The sequence below is a fragment of the Cavia porcellus genome, unplaced genomic scaffold, assembly GCF_034190915.1.
Source record: "Cavia porcellus strain 051 isolate PalLab524CR breed Dunkin Hartley unplaced genomic scaffold, mCavPor4.1 scaffold_11, whole genome shotgun sequence".
NCBI lineage: Eukaryota > Metazoa > Chordata > Mammalia > Rodentia > Caviidae > Cavia > Cavia porcellus.
The window spans coordinates 39,399,116-39,417,783 of record NW_026947494.1 but is presented as its reverse complement, the minus strand read 5'-3'; the positions used below and the strand labels follow the sequence as shown (position 1 = coordinate 39,417,783).

Genomic DNA, 18,668 nt, shown 5'->3' with positions numbered 1-18,668 from the left:
CTCCGCGCAGTAGAAAAGCAAGAGCAAAGAAAAAACAAGGCCTTTATTACGGGTTCGGGAGGGCTACAGCAGAGTGCAAGATCCTCTGGGGCAGGGAAAGGAACCTGGAGAGTTTTATTCGGCTTAACAGGGGGTGGAGTTTGGAGAGGCGGGCCGAGTGACGTTTTGACAGCTGATTGGGAGAAAGTTGGCCCTCAGGCAAAAAGCAGGAAATTTGATTTTGGGCTTAGAAGAAGAGCGTGGAGTCAGCACTGAAGGGAGGTGCTGTGCAGTGCCTGTGGGGCAGGCGCACGCTGAGCCTGGCAGCGCTTCCCACGGCGGAACCCATCAATTATGTCCATTAATCTCTTAAAGTGAGTGATTCTTGATTGTTCTAACACAGCACCAAAGACTAATGCTGAGGACAGCCCTGAGCTCCACCTCACACTCTGCCCTCCGGACCGAGCTCCAGCCAGGGTGCTTGGAACTGCCCTGGTGTGCACACCAAGCTGCGCATCCATGATGAAGAAGTAGAGGGTGAGTTCTCTGAGATGGGTCATCGTCCCTGGGGCAGGAACAGGGCCCTTGCTTCTACACGGTTTTCACTATGTTTTTTTTTTTTTTTTTTTAAACAGCAACAATGTAAAAGCCTTTATGCTGTAATTTTAAAGATCATAAACTTCAGGCAGTAATATTTTCTGGGTAAGCTTTTAAAATTATTTTTGGAGATCATTGCTTGCTTTATTTCATGCTGTAAAATCAACAGTATTAAATGACGTATTAAAAATATAATAAAAGAATCAAAGTGGGTCAATATGGCAAAAGCCAAATCCAAGTGATTCAGAGGATTTGAGTTTGTAGACTGATGTATTCTTCTTTTTAACTATACAATGCTGTATGTGTCATAAAAAAGCACATCAATTATTCTATTTTTGAATTGTTTTTTATTACTGGGGAATGAACTTGAGAATTTGCAGACATTTTAACATTTTGTATTATTTTGAGACAGAGTCTTGCTAAATCAGCCAGTGGTCCAGGATGGGCTTGAATTTTTGATCCTCCTGCCTCAGACTTGCAGAGTGCTGGGTTATGGTCAGGGGCCAGCCAGCCTGGCTCAATAATTACATTTTTTTAAGTGAAAAAAACTCCAGAACTTAGTAGAGTACTTTTGTTCCTAGTTTGTGTGATGGTGAAATAAGAACTAGATAGAACTACCATCTTTTTCAGTTGTATTTAATTTGATTTGGAAAAACATGATTTGCATAACTAAGTGAATTTTATTCAGGAATATTTAAATATATTGTAAAGTGCGTTTTGTGATGTAAAAGGATGAAACCTTCCTATTAAAATATGAACTTTCAGAATTGCAATGTTTAAGTGTGCTTTCCAGAGGCTGTGATTAAAAGCAGACTCTCACTCTATAACATTAATAGAAAAAAAGTACTAATTAAAAATGCTGAGAGTAAAATGATTTTCACCTAGTGCTAATCAGATTTTAATAAAAAGGAACTGTAACCAGTACTCTATAAAACTTATGAAATATAGGATCTTTTTTCTTTTTTTCTCCTCTCTCTCTCTCTCTCTCTCTCTCTCTCTCTCTCTCTTTGTCTGTCTCTCTCTGTTTGATTAACCATTGGTTCACTGAGTGTTACCTGGCCCAACATAATGATTTTAAGGGAGCAATAAAAGTCAGGCATGCTTACACATGCTCACAACCCCAGCAGTGTGGGAGGTGAGGTAGGATCTCCCAAATTCAAGTGCAGCCCGGACAATTTAGCAACCCAGTGAGATCTTGTGTTAAAATAGGAACTAAACAAAAAGAGGCTCTGTGTGAAGTGCCTGGTTTCAATCTCTATTACTGAGAAAAAGAAAGAAAGCAAAGAAAAAAGAGAGAAAAACAAAGGATGTGGCAAAGTGGAGAAAACTGTGTAGCATGTTTTGTTCACTGGCAGGAGTTCTTGGGTTCTATGAGACTATTGTTTCCTCTCTTCACTTCAAAAACAAGAAACGAGGCACCTGCTTTGAATTGTTGAAGAGGTTTCATTCAGCACAGGTGCATCTCAAAGCAAAAATCTTTATCTTTGACTCTGTCATCTCTATTTTTAACTGGGACTGACTAACCTGGTTTGCTACTCCAAATCATAGCCAGTGTCACATTACAGAATGTGATTCTTTTTGGCTTCATTAATTATACCATGGAATTTATATGTTGCAGGTCCAGAGCTGTGCTTCTAAAGCAGGTCGTGTTGAGCTGGGTGTGGTGGCACACACCTGTAATCCCAGCGCTCAAGACGCTGAGACAGGAGGATTGTTGCAAGTTCAAGATCAGCTTGGGCTACAAAGTGAGCTCAAATCCAGCCTGAACTGCATAGTGAGGCCTTGTCTCAAAAAGACAAAAAAACACAAACACTGGATTGTGCTGAAAATTACATGGCAATCACGATGAACTGCCAATGCTGAGTTGGTGAACCTATATTCTGTGCTTGTAGGAGGTTAATAAGTGAAGCTGATGCTGTTTGCCCAAGATTTCTTTTTGAACAGCAAGGTCTAGAGAATTAAAAGTTAGACTTGTATAAACATGGGCCATTGTAAACCACAGTAGTCTAGAAAAGTTTAATTTTTAAAAAAAGTGATACGTTTAGCCTGTTGAAATAAAACCCAGGAGGACCCTAAGGGTTCTCAGCTCTGTTCTTCTTGTGAGGAACATGATCTAAAGATTTCCTTTTGTTTATTGGTGTATCAATTTTCTTATTCTCCAGTTGGTGTGATATCTTTTACCCCCAAGAAACCTAGCACATTTATTTTGCTGAATGAGGGCAGATAAGGGTTATGACTGTTATTTGGAAAAATGAATTAGAGAGCAAAAAGCTTGAAAAGGTTATATTACTGGGAAATGCATTGAATGAGAATAAGATCAGGTTGAAATCAAGAATGAATCAGTGGAACATGGACTGTTAAGCGTTTGATGAGATTTCTTAGACACTGACATGCGGGTAACCCGACAAGAGGAATGGGAGAAAAGGTCAGTTTGAATCTTTAAATGATTTGGGAAACTGGGAGTAAGAAATAGTATATCACAGACTTGTACTAAAATTTTTATTTATTTTATGGGGGAAATAGATCAGAAGTTGAGTATGAAAGAAGTTTCTTTATTTGCAGTTTTTAAAACTAGAAGAAATTGGGGTTGCAGAGAGGACAACTAGATACCAATTCCTTCCACAGTACAGGGTGAGAGACAAAAAGAACCAGGGTTACACACACACACACACACTCTCACACACACACACACACACTCTCACACACACACACACACACACACACACACACACACACACACACAGAGCCTACTATGAGCAGCCGGCTAATCTGGAGAAACAGAGGCTGAGATGATAGCTATTGAGGTAAAATACAACTTACTGCTTACAGTGTTTGGTGTTTCATTGGCTTTGAAGGCCTGAAGCTGGTAGTCTGATCATCTATTCAGAGGTTAACAATACACAGGACAGCATCTATGGGGAATCTCCTTCTGAAGGTGGTAGCTATTGTTAATTCCCTATTATCTTCTTTTAAAGCCCTGTATCATTTTCATTATTTTGTTTGATATAGTTTTATTCTGTTTTGTCTTGTTTGATTTTGTTATATCTAAAGGCAAGGGCAGCGATTTCAAAGATAACAAAATATATTATGGTAGCTACTTTGGATTTACTATTATTTTGTTTTGAAGTCCTGTATTGCATTCATTGTTTTGTTTTTATTGATTCTATTCTGTTCTGTTTTGTTTGATTTTACTGTGTCTGATGGTATGGACAACTGTTCTGAAGACAAGAGGCATCATGGTAACCACTGTTGATTTCCTATTATCTTGTTTTGAAACCCTGTATCATTTACATTGTTTTGTTTTGATTGGCTTTATTTTGTTTTATTTTGCTTGGTTTTATTTTCTTTAAAATAAATTTTTTTTTAAAAATGAGAGGAAATTATATAGAGTCATTTAAAGGAAGACTGATGAAATTTAGATTTGTAGAAAACATATAAGAAAGAGTAACTGTTCATAATTAATATACATGATTCTGACAGATTTTATAATCTATAACAAAGGGGAAAAAGTCTAATATAGAATGCATGAACAGAGTGATATATGTTTGCCTTGAAAATAATTTTGGATGAGTACAGTAGTGATTTAGGGCTTACACTACTATTACAATAATAAGAAAAATGGCATGCTGTATTGAAGTGGATGACAAAATGCTCAATAATTCAATACTTTGATAAGCAAAGAAACAAACATCAAAATAGTACTACTCTTTCTAACATTTTTGCCAGATTTACAGATATAAAAAAAGTTGAGAGCTTGTTTCTGTGAGAATGCAGTGAAATGGACACTGACTTTCATATACAAATGATCAGAGGATAAATTCATACCATCATTTCTGGGATGCGACTTGTTAATATGCTTCTCCAGTCTGGAGAATGGTCATGGTGGGGTGAGGGGATGAGGAAAGAGTCAAAATGGCTCTACACATATACCAGCTACACGTGGAGCAGCGTGACTGTGTACTGCAAACATGGACCAACAAAAAAAGTTTTTATCTTAAAGAGAATAAAACTAAGCCAAATAAAACAGAATAAAACCAATCAAAACAAGACAGTGTGACACAGTATTTCAAAACAAGATAGTAGGAAATCAACAGTGGTTACCAGAATACCCCTTGTTGTCTTCAAAATAGCTTCCAACACAGTAAAATCAAACAAAACAGAACAGAACCAATAAAAACAAAAGAATGAATGCAATACAAGACTTCAAAACAAGATCATAGTAAATCTAAAGTACCATAATATATCTTGTTATCTTTGAAATAGCTTCCCTTGCCATCAGATATAATAAATTAAACAAAACAAAACAGAATAAAACCATACCAAACCAAACAATGAGAATGATGTGGAATTTCAAAAAAGATACCAGGGAATTAACAATGGCTGTCACCTTCAGAAGGAGATCCCTCATATCTGCTATACTGCATATGGTTATCCTCTCAATAGAAGATCAGACTACCAGCTTAGGCCTGCAAAGTCACTGAAACACTGAATATTTCAAGCACTAAATTGTGTTTTACCTGTTAGCTATCATCACAGCCTGTGTTTCTCCAGATCAGCCAGTTGCTTTCAGGGCTTTGGCTCTTCTTGTCTCCCTGCCCACATGTGGGAAAGGCCTGGCATCTGTCTCCTCCAGTCAGCCCAGGCCTGACACCAACTCACGGGAGGTCTTAGTTTCTTGTTGACTTTTTGCTCTCGTTCCTCGAAGTTGGTGAGGACAACCAGGAGAGGGCTGGTGTCCTGCTCTCCCCCCGCAGTCAGCCTGTGCATGGTGCCAATTCACTTAAAAATTTTTAAAAGAGGAAAAAAAAAAAAACTCAAAAGAAAAAAGAAGATAGTGACCTCGAGTCACTAATTACTTCCTAGGAACTCATCATTTCTATGCATACTCGTGATGTTTATTGTTGTATCACTGGGCTGGGGATTTAGCTCAGCGGCATAAGCACCTACCTTGCAAGCAGGCGATTGTGAGTTTGATCCCTGGTACCGATTAAAAAAAAAAAGTTAAAAAAAAAAAGGGATACATAGAGTTGAGTATAACCTTTACTTCCAAAAACCACGGGGAGAGAGGATTAGTTAACTGTACAATAACAAGATGCTATGCAGGTCCTTAAAAGTAAACTTATGAAAAGTGTTCATGTTAACAACAAAAATAATTTGATATAAGACTTTCAAAAAAGTTCTCCACTGCAGCGTTTATGATAGGCTAGATCTGCTGAATCATTATCCTGCGGTGTAAAACCAACCAATGCTAGATAAAATATACATGTCATGTTTTAAAAGGAGGCCAACCATAAGAAGAATCCACAAATCTGAAGATTATGTGATAACTGGAGGTGCTGGAAGGCTGTGCAGTTCCTGATCCCTGCCCCAGCTCCACTTTTATGATGCCTGAGAGTGGGACTCAGAGACAAAGCCTAGGGCCCCTCTGTGCTGAGCCTTACAGGAGAAATCCAATCAACAGCAGAACTATGAAGGACTGAATTTCAGGGAAGGGTTAAAATGGAACAATGCAAAACAATAAAGCAACAGACGACTCCCCCTTAAGGAGACAAGCGGGAAATGTTCAGCCCTAGGGCTGGGATATAGCTCAGTGGTGCAGCACTGTCTGGCAAGTACCAAAACAAACCAGAACAATAAATGGTCAGCCTTAAACCTGATTACATGTTAAAGAAGGGAAAAAAGAGGGATTGGAGATGTAGCTCAGTGGCATGAGCATCAGCCTGGCAAGGGTGAGGTCAGGAGTTCAATCCTAGGTACCAAAACAAAAAAATGGAGGAGGAGGACGAGGAGGACGAGGAGGACGAGGAGGACGAGGAGGACGAGGAGGACGAGGAGGACGAGGAGGACGAGGAGGACGAGGAGGACGAGGAGGACGAGGAGGACGAGGAGGACGAGGAGGACGAGGAGGACGAGGAGGACGAGGAGGACGAGGAGGACGAGGAGGACGAGGAGGACGAAGAAAAGAAAAGAAAAGAAGTAACCGGTCTATGTTCACATGTTGAGCCCAAGCAACCTTGATATGAATGTTATACAAGAAAATAGTCATATACCAGCCTTCATGAATCTCAGTGCAACATTCTAAATTTGAAATAGGCAATGTAAATTTAGCAATCTATAGGAAACATAATATAGTATGCATATTAGGTTAATTCTGAGAATACAAAGTTTTTAAGAAAAGTAAAATGTATAAATATAATTCATCACATTAACAAGTGAAAGGGGGAAAAACCAATCATCTCAGGAGAAACAATGCGAATTCAATAAATTTAAACAATTAGGCATGATGTATCTGATTAGTAAATGAGAGATGGAAGAGCTTTTAGTGACTGCTTATAAATCAAAGACTCCTTGGCTTTTAAACAGGGGAGATTTTAACGCAAGTCATTGACCATGTGGATGGTGAGAGCCGAGCAGGCCTGAGGAGTGGGCGTCTCAGAGTGGGGTCTGCAGGGCCCCGCCAGACCTCAAGTGTGGCCAGGAGGTGGCCTGGCTGAAGGGGCCAGCCAGGCTGCTCGCGGGTGGTCAAGGTGAAGGGGCTGCAGGCAGGCAGCAGAGTGGCTGGAAGAGACCTGAAGGCAGATGCGTTGGGGTTCAAGGAATCATTGAAGAAGGACAAAGCAATGCTGAGACTCAGGCTGGAGTTTCTAGTCCTGTTGCCTCAGCCTCCCACAGTGCTGGGACTACAGACGTGTGCTGATATTTTTTAATAAGGGCCTGCATGAGCTACAAAATGAGTTGAAGGCCAGCCTGGACTACATAGTGAGATCTTGTCTCAAGAAAACCAAACCAAAGCAAAAGGAAACAAAACCAAAAGTGAGCAGCACCACTGTGGGCCCGTCACAAAGAAACAGGGACACAGTGCACCAGGGCTGCAAGTTCCTGGGTGGGCGAATCCAGACAGTGCAGGCTTCGCAGGAGCGTACAGAACTCTTCTAGGAACTTACTGCTTCTCACCGGGAGTTTCTGTCTTGGCCCAGAGACGTGACTGTTCTGAAGAAAAACAAAAGCGGATGTGGTATTTCTGGTAAAAGACTTAAAATTTTGCCACATCTGTCTTATTAAATGTAGAAACTGCATTGTAGGAGGGAGCGTTGTATATTTTTTTTTAGAATGAAATTTTTTTTTTATTTAAAAGGAAAAAGAGAAAAAACAAAACAAAACAAAGCAATGTAAGGGTACAATTAATACAGAGCTACAAAAAAAAAAAAACAGTAAGAAATCACCAGTTAATAGATTACACATTATCATCTTAGAGATAGTTGCTCAAGTCACAGTATCAAAGCATACAAAGTGGACATTCAAACAGTGAGACTGCAAACAGTTGTGTTCAATGATCCAACCAAAAACATTAATATGGTCATCTATTTAACACCCCTAAACACACTTGCAGTTGTATACTTTACAGCACTTTTTTTTCCTTTCTTTTTTACAACAAAATTTACACATTTTGGGTTTTATTACTCCTTAGTTCTTATTACTTTTTTTGGGGGGGAGAGAATAAAGTCAAATATGGCAAAACAAAGCTGTCAGTCAAAACCAAGGATAGACATAGCACATAATGTATAAACAGAGTACAAGGTTATCGACAATGGTTACCATAATGCCTCTTGCTTATATTTTTGAAAGATAAAGTCTTAACTAATTCCTGCATGTGCAGCTCTGACTCTGACAGATTCCTGAAAAAGAAAGTTGAAAACTGAGGTTCAGGGAGCCATGGAAAACATTTTTTGCTTTATTTTTCCAAGGACTGGGCCTGCATTGAAAGGTGAAAGATATGCTTTCTGGACGTCGAATTTTAGAAATGAACATGAACATAGATGTTTTCAGACTAAAGTTCAAGGGCAGAAGGGCGTGTGTGCCTGCAGAGGCCGTGGCCTTGGTGGCCTCTTCTGTCGTCCTGTGGCCAAAGGTCCTTTAGGTGTTCTGAGAAGTCAAGTTCTGCTGCTGATGAAGCAGAACTTGAATATCAACAGAATGGTTTGGTTCTCAACCTTGGCTGCACATTATTGTCACCAAGGAAAGTTTTAAACACCCAGTGCCCAGGACACAGGAACGGGACAAGAAGAGCTACTGCACAGCGCGTTCACTCAAGCAGCTTGGAAAATGTCCTGAATACCATTGCAGCAGTTACATCAGAATCTCTGCTTGAGTATGTGCAGGATACTGGTGTAAAGACGTGATTGTGCCAGGGCTGGGGATTTAGCTCAGTGGCTCAGCACCTGCCTGGCAAGATGTGAGGTCCTGAGTTCAATTCTTTGTACAAAAAAACAGGGACCAGTATCCTGAACAGTCACACCAAGCAGCTGTTTCAGCAGGGACCATCTCTGTCCTCTGAATTCAGAAGACACAGGCATAACAGCAGAACAAACGAAAGGGCTGAAGAGCTAGTAGACAACAGGACATTGATATAAGTTAGTTCAGTTATTTTTTTATTGAGATTACTGGAGTAAAATTTTGCTTAAGTAATTCCAGGTGGCCAAATGGAATTAAACTACTGAGTGTCTCCAGGGAAGCAGGTATAATCCTACCATTCTGGAAGGCTCAGGCAGGAGGGTCACAAGTTCAAGCCCAACCTGGGCAACTTCGCCACTTAGCAAGACTGCCTCAAAATAAAAATTTAAAAAGGGACCAGGGCAGTACTTCATTATAATCACAATGTACTAAAACAAATTAAAATTTTAAATGTGTTTTTTTTTTAAGGGCAAGGAATGTAGCTCAGTGACAAGGCCCTGAGTTCAATTCCCAGTACCCCAAAAATAAATATAAATAAATAAAAATGAAAAAAAGCAAGCAAACAAACAAAAACTAAACCCTGCTGTCCTTTTTTAGCAACATTCTCTGATTTGAGAGAACAGGGGAGTGAGAGGGGAGGTACACTTATTAGCTCAATGGACAAAGGTTTTGTCTTCTTATTTACATCATGTGAAACGTCTGGCCACCTGGAGACGTGCCCAAAAATTGGCTGTAAAATGGAAAATGTAGTCAGTGAGACTGATTAATAACCACAGGCAAAAAAAAGAGGCCAAGTGGAAAAACTTACTCATGTAATTGCTTCATTTTGCTGACTGCAGAAGGATTTGTTTTGAAAGTGATTTTTACTGCTCAATTTGGTGAACTGATCAAAGAAAGGCCTTGTTCACATCATATTTGAGCCCCCAAAACTGTGTGCTATGTTTTGAATCTACCTCCTAAGACATGCTTTCAGAAAATAGTAATTGTACAACAAAAGAAAATTTCATGGAAAAAATTAGGAAGGGCTTTCTCCCCCACTTCCCTCAAAAACACAAACAAACAAACAAAAAAAAAAAAACCACAGACTCAGAATTAGCAAATAAAAAAATCTTCATTTTTCCTTATACACAAAAATGAACAGGAGAGAAAAGATGTAGCTCATAATTTTATCTACCTAATAACCCTTGAGAACATAAACATATGAATTTATGTACGTGGTAAGAAAATTCAGGAAATAGAGAAAGAGAGAGAGAGAGAGAGAGAGAGAGAGAGAGAGAGTCAACATGACTGGACAGTAAAGGAGCAATGTTGGAGTTACTCAGAGAAAATCATCTAAAAACACAGGTAAGAAGCTGGGAATTTAGCTCAGTGGCACAAGCACCTGCCCGGCAAGCCCAACGTCATGAGTTTGAACCTCAGTACCAACAAAACAAAGCAAAGCAAAACAAAACAAAAAACAAAAAACCCCAGAAAGCATAACAAACAAAAGCCAAGTAATTGGAAGAAAAGGAAGGATATACATTCTGATGCCAAAATTAGTCTGAAATAAGAGACTTGTAAATTAAGCAAAACATCGGAATAGTTGTGTGTGGTGGTGCACACCTGTAACCTCAGCTCTTGGAAGGCTGAGGCAGGAGGATCTCCTCAAGTTTAAGGCCAGCCTGGGCTACACAAGCAAGTTCAAGGCCAACCTCAACTATGTAGTAACACCCTGTCTCAAAACAAAACAAAACCATAGACATAGGACTTTATAAAACAGCAAAGCAGTCCACAGGGCTGCCTGTGGGACCTCTGCCTGTGTGCAGAGCAGGAACCATCATTCTGAGAAGTTCCTAAAAAACGCAATGGACTGCAAGAGCATGGCAAGTATTACCCTGATTCAAAAACCAGAGAAGGTTCCTTCTAAAACAAAGAACTGGCAGGATATTCTCCCTAGTACATATAGATACAAAAATCCTCAGTAAGTTCCTGGCAAACAGAATGCAGTAAATCATCAAGAAGATTATACAATGTGACCAACTAGGATTCATCCCAAGGACCCTGGAATGAGTCCACACATGCACATCAATAAATGTAATACACCATATTAACAGAGGAAAGGACAAAATCACATGATCATCTCAATAGACACTGAAAAAGTATTTGACAAGGTTCAACACCCATGCATGATAAGAACCTTACAGAAAATTGGGATAGAACATTTATCTCAATCCGATAAAAGCCATCTATGACAAACCACCAGCTAACAACAGACTAAATGGTCAAACAGTGAAAACTTTCACTCTAAAATCAGACACAAGAGTAGGAAGGTCACTGTTACTGCTCTTACTCATTACTGTTCTGGAAACATTAGCCAGAGCAATTAGACAAGAGAAAGAAATAAAAGGAATAAGGATAGGAAAGGAAGAAGTTAAATTGTCATTATTTGTAGATGACCTGATACGCTCCATAGAAGACCCAAAAAACCCTGCCAAAAGACCTCTAGATTTAACAAACAAATTCAGCAGTGTAGCTGGATACAAAGTCAACACTTAAAAATCAACTGCATTCCCGTACAAAATAACAAACTCAGAGAGAACTTAGGGAAATAACTCTTCTCACAATAGCATCCAAAAAAGAAAGAAAAGAAGAGATAACTAGGAATCAATCTAATGAAGGAAGTCAAAAATTTCTATAGTGAAAACTATAGTACCTGAAAAAGGAGATTGAAGAAGGTATCAGAAAATGGAAACATATTCCTTGCTCTTGGATAGGAAGAACCAATATAGTGAAAATAATCATACTTCCAAAATTGTTATACAGATTTAATGCAATCCTGATCAAAATTCCAACAGCATATCTCACAGAATTAGAGAAAACAGTCCTAAAATTCGTTTGAAACCAGAAGAGACCTAGAATAATAAAGGCAATCCTGGGCAACCAAAGAAAGCTAGAGGATTACAATCCCTGGATTGAAATGCTACAGAGCTACTTTGATTGAAACAAACAAGCAATCCAGGACTGGTGACTTAGCTCAGCACAGTAAATGCCTGCCTGGCAAGTGCAAGATCATGAGCTTGATCCCCTGGTATCAAAAAGCAACAACAACAACAACAACAAAAAAACAGACTCCAGGATTAATGGAATAAATTAGAAAATGCAGAAACAACTGTAAACACATTCAGCCACCTTATCTTTGACAAAGTGGGCAAAAACCTTCACTGGAAGAAAAAGTCTTTTTAATAAATGGTGCTGGCAAACTGGCTTTCCACATGCTAAAAGATTAAAACTGGACCTATGTCTCTCACCATGCACTAAAGTCCAAATGTATCAAAGATCTAAATATTAAAACAGTTGCACTAAATCTGCTAGATGAGGGAATAGATAGAATCTTGGGGACTTAGGTACAGCAAAGGCTTTATGAACAAAATTCCAGTCACTGGAGAAACATTACAAAGAATGAACAACTGGGATTTCATCTTACTAAAATGCTTTTGCAGAGCAAAAGAAATCATCAGCAGAATAAAGAGAATGATAAAATTTTTCCCAGCTGTTCCTTAGACAAAGGAATAACACCTAGAATATATAAAGTACCAAAATAAAATGCCCCCCCCAAATTTAAAGACCCAGTCCATAAGTGAGGACTTGAAATGAATAGACCCTTCTCAGATAAAGAAGTAGAAATGGCAAATAAATATATGAAAAAAGTATTTGACATCAGTGGTTCTTTAAGAAATGCAAATTAAAATAACAACGCAAATAAAACAAAATAATTAAAAGTAAGAAGTAAGGTTCCATATTACTTTAGAAAGCATGGTTATTATCAAGAAATCAACAAATAGCATGCTGGAGGGGCTGTAAGGGAAAAGGAACCCCTCTTCCGCTGTTGGTGTTTGTACAGACTGTTGCAACCCCTGTGGAAATCAGTGGAGATTTTTCAAAGAGCTAGGATAAGGGGTTCTATTTGATCCACTTATTCCCCTTCTTTGTATCTTTCTGAAAGAGTGTAAAATATCACACCACAGAATACATGCACACCTGTATTTATAGAGTTACAGTGTATAATAGCCAAATCCTAAAAACAGCCCAAATGCCCATCAACTAATGAATGGATTAAGATGTGGATTTTTTGGTACCAGGGATCAAACTCACAACCTCGTCCTTGTAAGGCAGGCGCTTACATCACTGAGCTAAACCTGCAGCCCAAAATGTGGGGTTTTTAATTTTTACTTTTTAGAAATATTTTAAAATACATTGGAATATTACTCAGCCTTAAATAATAATAAACTTGAGCCATTTGTAGGTAAACGGATGCCCCTTGGGACCATATTCCTAAGTGGAATAAATTGAATACACATGTATAAATACCACATTGCTTCTCTAGAGTGAGAAACCAAAGGTGTAAATAAGGATCAAAATGTATTAAAAGATATTGTGAAAACTGAAGGGACACTAGGAATGATGGAGGTGAAAACGAAGGAAGGAAAAAGAAAAAAATGAGAAAAGAAGCACAAAACGAAAACAAAGATTTTGTAAAAAAGAAGGGGAGGAGGGGCTGTAGACGGGCTGCGTAATGGGAACAAAACAAGCAGAAAGATATCATGTACAGGTACAACTTCACCATGATGGATGTGATCATCATGCGCATCTAAACTGTGCCAGTAAATTTATTTTTCTTGTTGTTTATTTTTGAGTCAGAGTCTCACCGTACAGTTCAGGCTGGTCTTGAACTCACTACAGTCCTCCTGCCCCAGGCTCTGGAGTGCTGGGATTACAAGAGTGCACCGCCACACCTGGCTAGTTAATTTTTTGAAAAAAAGGTAAAAATGAAATGTACAATTTTCTTCCCTTTAACCTCCCACTAGCCGATGCCTGCAGTTTCAGTGAGGATAATCACAGTGGTCAGTTTCTTATATCGTTCTAAAAATGATCATAATGTACATCCCTCTGTTTAAAACAGATGTCTTAAATGAGTTGTAAAGCTATAATTTTATCTTTTCATATTATACATAATACATTCGGAAACCAGGATTTGTGATTTTAATATTTTAAGGAAACTGAATAATATATAATACAACACATTAAAGTATAATTTGACTCTAGGGACCAAGAAATGGAAGAGGAAGAGGAGGGGAAAGAAACCAAAAAAATTATGTTTTCTTAGTACATGTACCAACTCCTTATGATGAATGTAACCATTATGTACTGCAAAGATGTACTAATAAAAATTTAAAAAATTAAAATTCAACTATCCTTAAAAATTTTTTTTTTCAGTATTGGGGATTGAACATTGAGTTACATCTTCAGCCCTTTTTATTTTTTATTTACTCATTTACTTATTTATTTTGTTTTGTTTTTTGAGACAGTGTCTGGCTATGCAGTGCAGGCTGGCCTCAGCCTCCTGAGTGCTGGGATTACAGGTATGGGCCATATGCCTGGCTTCTTATTTTTTATTTTGAGACAAGGTCTCACTGAGTTGCTAAATTATCTGGAGTAGGAAGGAACTTGTGATCCATCTTCCCGGCTTCACAGAGGACTGAGATTAGAGGCCAGAGTTACTAGGACTGGGTTTGAAATTTAAATTGTATTAAATCTTTGACGTAGCACAAATAATAACATAAGAGAAAACATGACTTTCCAAAGGTGATGATGATGATGATGACAATGATGACAATGATGATTTTGAGACAAGGTCTCACTATATAGTACAGGCTGACCCTAAATTCACTTTGTAGCCCAGGCTGACCTCGAACTCACAGTGATCCTCTGCCTCAGTCTCCCAAATACTGCAATAACACACCTCCCCTTGCAAAGATTATTCTTTTAGAGTTTGTAATACAAAATTTCCAGATGACACAAATTCTCACCCAGAATAAATATTATATTATACAGTGCAATGTACATTGCTGTCACTTTCTTATTTTGTCTTTTTTTACATTGCTGACTAAATGAATTAATTATTTTACTTGTTAAGATTATTTTTTTGTATTGGCCCATACTTGTAATCCCAGCACCAGGTATTGAATCTAGCACCTTTGCACTGAGCTTCATCTTCACCACTCCCTCACCCTCTTCTTAAAATTTTGAACTGGGTGTTACTGAGTCACTATGCTGCCCAAGCTGAGTTTAAACTTGGGATCTTCCTGCCTCAGTCTCACAGACAGTTGCAAAAACACACATGGACCCCCATGCCTGCCTGGATTGGTTTATATTCATAAGAAGGCATTTATTTTAAATTAAATAAGTAAATATCACTTAGAAAAATGAAGGTTATTAAAAATGGCATTTATAGTGTGTTTTTTAATAAAAATATTTTACCCATCAGAAGAATGTTTAGATATTTGTACCTAACTGTTAACAGTGGTATGTATCTTTCTCTGAGATGTAAGAACGCTAGCAATATTTTCCTTTTTTGATGTTTTTGTACTTTTTTATATTAAGTATATTTTTATAATAAAAATCAAAATGAGCTTAATTTCCACTTTGAAAATTCAATTCTGATTGAAAAATAGATTATTATATCACAGGCATGTTCTAAGGCTTTCTTACTTTTTTTTCATTTTTTTTTTCCCCTGCAGAAGATTAAACCCAGGGCCTTCACACTGGTCCACATCCTTATTAAAAAATCTTTATTTTTAATTTTGAGGCAGAGTCTTATTAGGTCGCTAAATGCCGAGGCTGAATTTGAACTTGTAAATCCACCTGGTTCAGCCACCCAGAGTGCCAGAATTAAGTCTGTATCAAGAGTTCTGGCTCAGAGCTTTCTTACTCTTGGCAAGATTAGGAACAGTCAGGTATATCTGAAGATGAGTTTAGGTAATACTGCTGCACCTTAAAAAAAAAAAAAAAAATATATATATATATATATATATATATATATATATATATGTATATATGTATGTACACACACACACACACACACACACACATATATTCATTTATTTCTTTGTTATCGGTATCACAGTTTGAATTTCAAATATCTCCAGAAAGCTTTCGAAGGCTGTTGGATGGGGGTGCTCGGAGACTGACCCAATGGTGAGCTGGAGCTGACTGCACCGTGGGGAAGAAGCCCAGACACCCCAGGGCCCGCCTGCCCCCGGACCCAGCTCTTCCTCCCCTCTCAGCTTCCTGGCTGCCGCCCCATTTCCCTCCCTAGGCCTTTCTGCTCCAAGCCAGCTGAACTCTGAAACGTGAGCCATCCTCTGAGACCTGGATGTCAGTTTTGTTCCAGTGACAGGCAACTAATGCAACTGAGGATTTAACCAGGGAGCACTGAGTTTACTGCTCCCCAACCACTTAATTTTGTATATTTTGAGGCAAGGTGCCACCAGTCGCCCAGGCAGGGCTTACATTTGCAGTCCTCTCGTCTCAGCCTCCTGAGCGACCGGGCTTGCAGGTGTGCACCGCCACACCCCGCTTCCTTTCCGAATTTTAAACCGAGGAAATGCACAAGAAGCGTGGTGCGAGCCTGGAGGAGAACGCGGCGCCCTGGACGGTGCCTCTGCTCTTTATTGTGTTCATTAGCACCGCAGCACCCTCTTCCAGAGAGCAGGAGGGGAAGCTGAGGCAAGCCGGGCGCAGGGAGCAAAGGTTCAGTTAATGCTCTGCTCCTCGGCTGCTTTCATGAAAGATTTGTTTGTTGAAGGAGCTGAACCTATTAGCTTAAACAGGGATTAACTCTGCCCGACGCTCTGCCAGGGCATGGACAATTAAGAGTTTATTGGGAATTAATTGAAAATAATGCGGTTTGTGAGATGGGAGGAAGTTGATTTAAAGGAAATGGGCTTTGAATCAGCCAAGGATAAACAAATGCCGACTACCACTAAACTGATAAAAGGATTCCAAGTATAAGAATGGAAAATTGGAAAGAACGAGTGAATTTTACACAAAGAACAAAAACATAAAAACTCGAAGTACAGAGGAGCAGTAAGTGAATGGGGGGTCAGAACGCGGTTTAAGAAGGTCTTAATCCATTTGGGCTGCTAGAACAAAATGCTGTAAATTGAGTAGTTTGCAAACAATGCAAAATTCATTTCTCACAGCTGTGGACGCTGGAAGTCCAACACCAAAGTGAGTTTAGTGTCTGGTGACGGCTCCCTTCCAGTTCACAGATGGCACTTTTTTCCTGTTTTGTCCTCACACGTGAAGGGGCCACTCAGATCTCTGCATTTCTTTTACTTTTTTATTTATTCATTTTAGTTTTTGAGACTGAGTCTCACTACGTAGTTCAGGATGGACTTGAACTCGACTCACTGTGAAGCCTAGACCAGCCTCACATTCTCAGATTCCCTGCCTCAGACTTCCAAGTGCTGAGATTAAGTGTGTGTCACCGTGCCCAGCTTTTTTCTTTTTTAAATGGAGATACTAATCCCAGTCATTACATCATTAGTGTTCCCTTAGTAATTTTGATATTATTTCTAGTAATATCTAACAACAAACCCTCTACCTTGTTTTGGGCTTTATTGTCTGATAAATAGTATCCAACTTGATATGCATGTTTATATCAAATGCCTAACACTTAAATTCACTGGACGTTACAGACATATTTCTCAAAACCCTCTAATTTTAAATTGTGGCACACAAAGTTATGGACCTTTAACCCTGAGGTCAAGAAGTATACAAGAGCCATACTACTGGGAAAAGATAATTGAATTTGCAAAATTTGTCTCCCCAAATTCTGTTACAGTTCAATATATGGAGGAAGGTTAAAGAACATCATGTAATTATTATTTCATATTATCACACACTTGGGCAGATAGAACTGATTTCCACAGCAGTCAGACAGCACCCGGAGCCAATCAGTTGCTTTGTATCGAGAGAATTAAGGCATAGAGAGATTTAACTGAATGTCTGTTTAAATTTAACTTTTCTGCTGGGAATGTGGTGCACACCTGTAATCCCAGCACTCAGGAGGCTGAGGCTGAGAATTGCTGTGAGTTTGAGGTTCAGCCTGAACTGTAGATTGAAACCCTGTCTCAAAAACCAAAACAAAACAATTTAAATTTTCTTTCTGTCTTTTTTGAGACAGGGTCCTGCTATGTAGGTCAGCCTAACCTTGAACTAACTCACTATGTAGCCCAGGCTGGCCTTGAACCGTATCCTCCTACATCAGCCTCCCAAGTGCTAGGATTATAGGCATGTGCCATCACAACTGGGTTTTTAAAATGTTCCAATATTCTAGTATGATATTTCAAATATTCTGTAGGCACTTTGACTAAAGATCCCATTTCCCTTTGATATCTTTTAATGCATACTTTCATTATTTGAATACTAAAGGAATAATGCTGGGGCTTAACCCCATTAGTGATCAGGAATTTGAAATTAAAGAATTATTTTTTCTCCATAAAGATATGAATTCTTAGGTACTGCAAACATGTACTAATAAAAAGTTTTTTAAATAAATTTTTTAATCCATCAGATTGAATTTTAAAAATTCAGTGCTGGTGATGATTAAGCAATGCCAGCCTTGTACATTTATTATAGACAGCTAAATTAGATAGAAATAGTACAGGCAGTCAGACAGGGCTGGGCCCTCATGAGAGTCAGCGCACAAGATGAGAATACTTTACAACTGGGGGTGAGGGTGCATGTATTGAAGGCCAGGCCTCAAGATGAAGACAGAATGACCAGGCCTGCATGCCTCCCTGAGGGATGAGCAATATTCTATAATTGGTATCACCTGGTCCAATAAAGTCTAGATAGAATCAGCCACCCAAGTGTGGCCAGGACATCCTGACACAGCTTTTCCTTGTTCCTCCTTTGTAAACCTGCTTCCCCATTGGATCAGCATCACCTAAGTGGCTACACTTGTTATCTTACTGGTTGATCATACTTTTGTCTCACTTGCTGCCCACTTTGTGATTTTGGTCTATAAATCTTCT

The 18,668-nt window shown here is 38.9% G+C and overlaps 1 long non-coding RNA gene across 1 annotated transcript; it reads left to right on the top strand.

Moving 5' to 3' along the window:
- Positions 1-223: 223 nt before the first annotated feature.
- LOC134478086 (uncharacterized) lies at positions 224-3,949 on the top strand. Its single transcript, XR_010050465.1, has 3 exons — positions 224-516; positions 615-681; positions 2,195-3,949. It is a non-coding gene; the product is annotated as an uncharacterized LOC134478086 (long non-coding RNA).
- Positions 3,950-18,668: the final 14,719 nt, after the last annotated feature.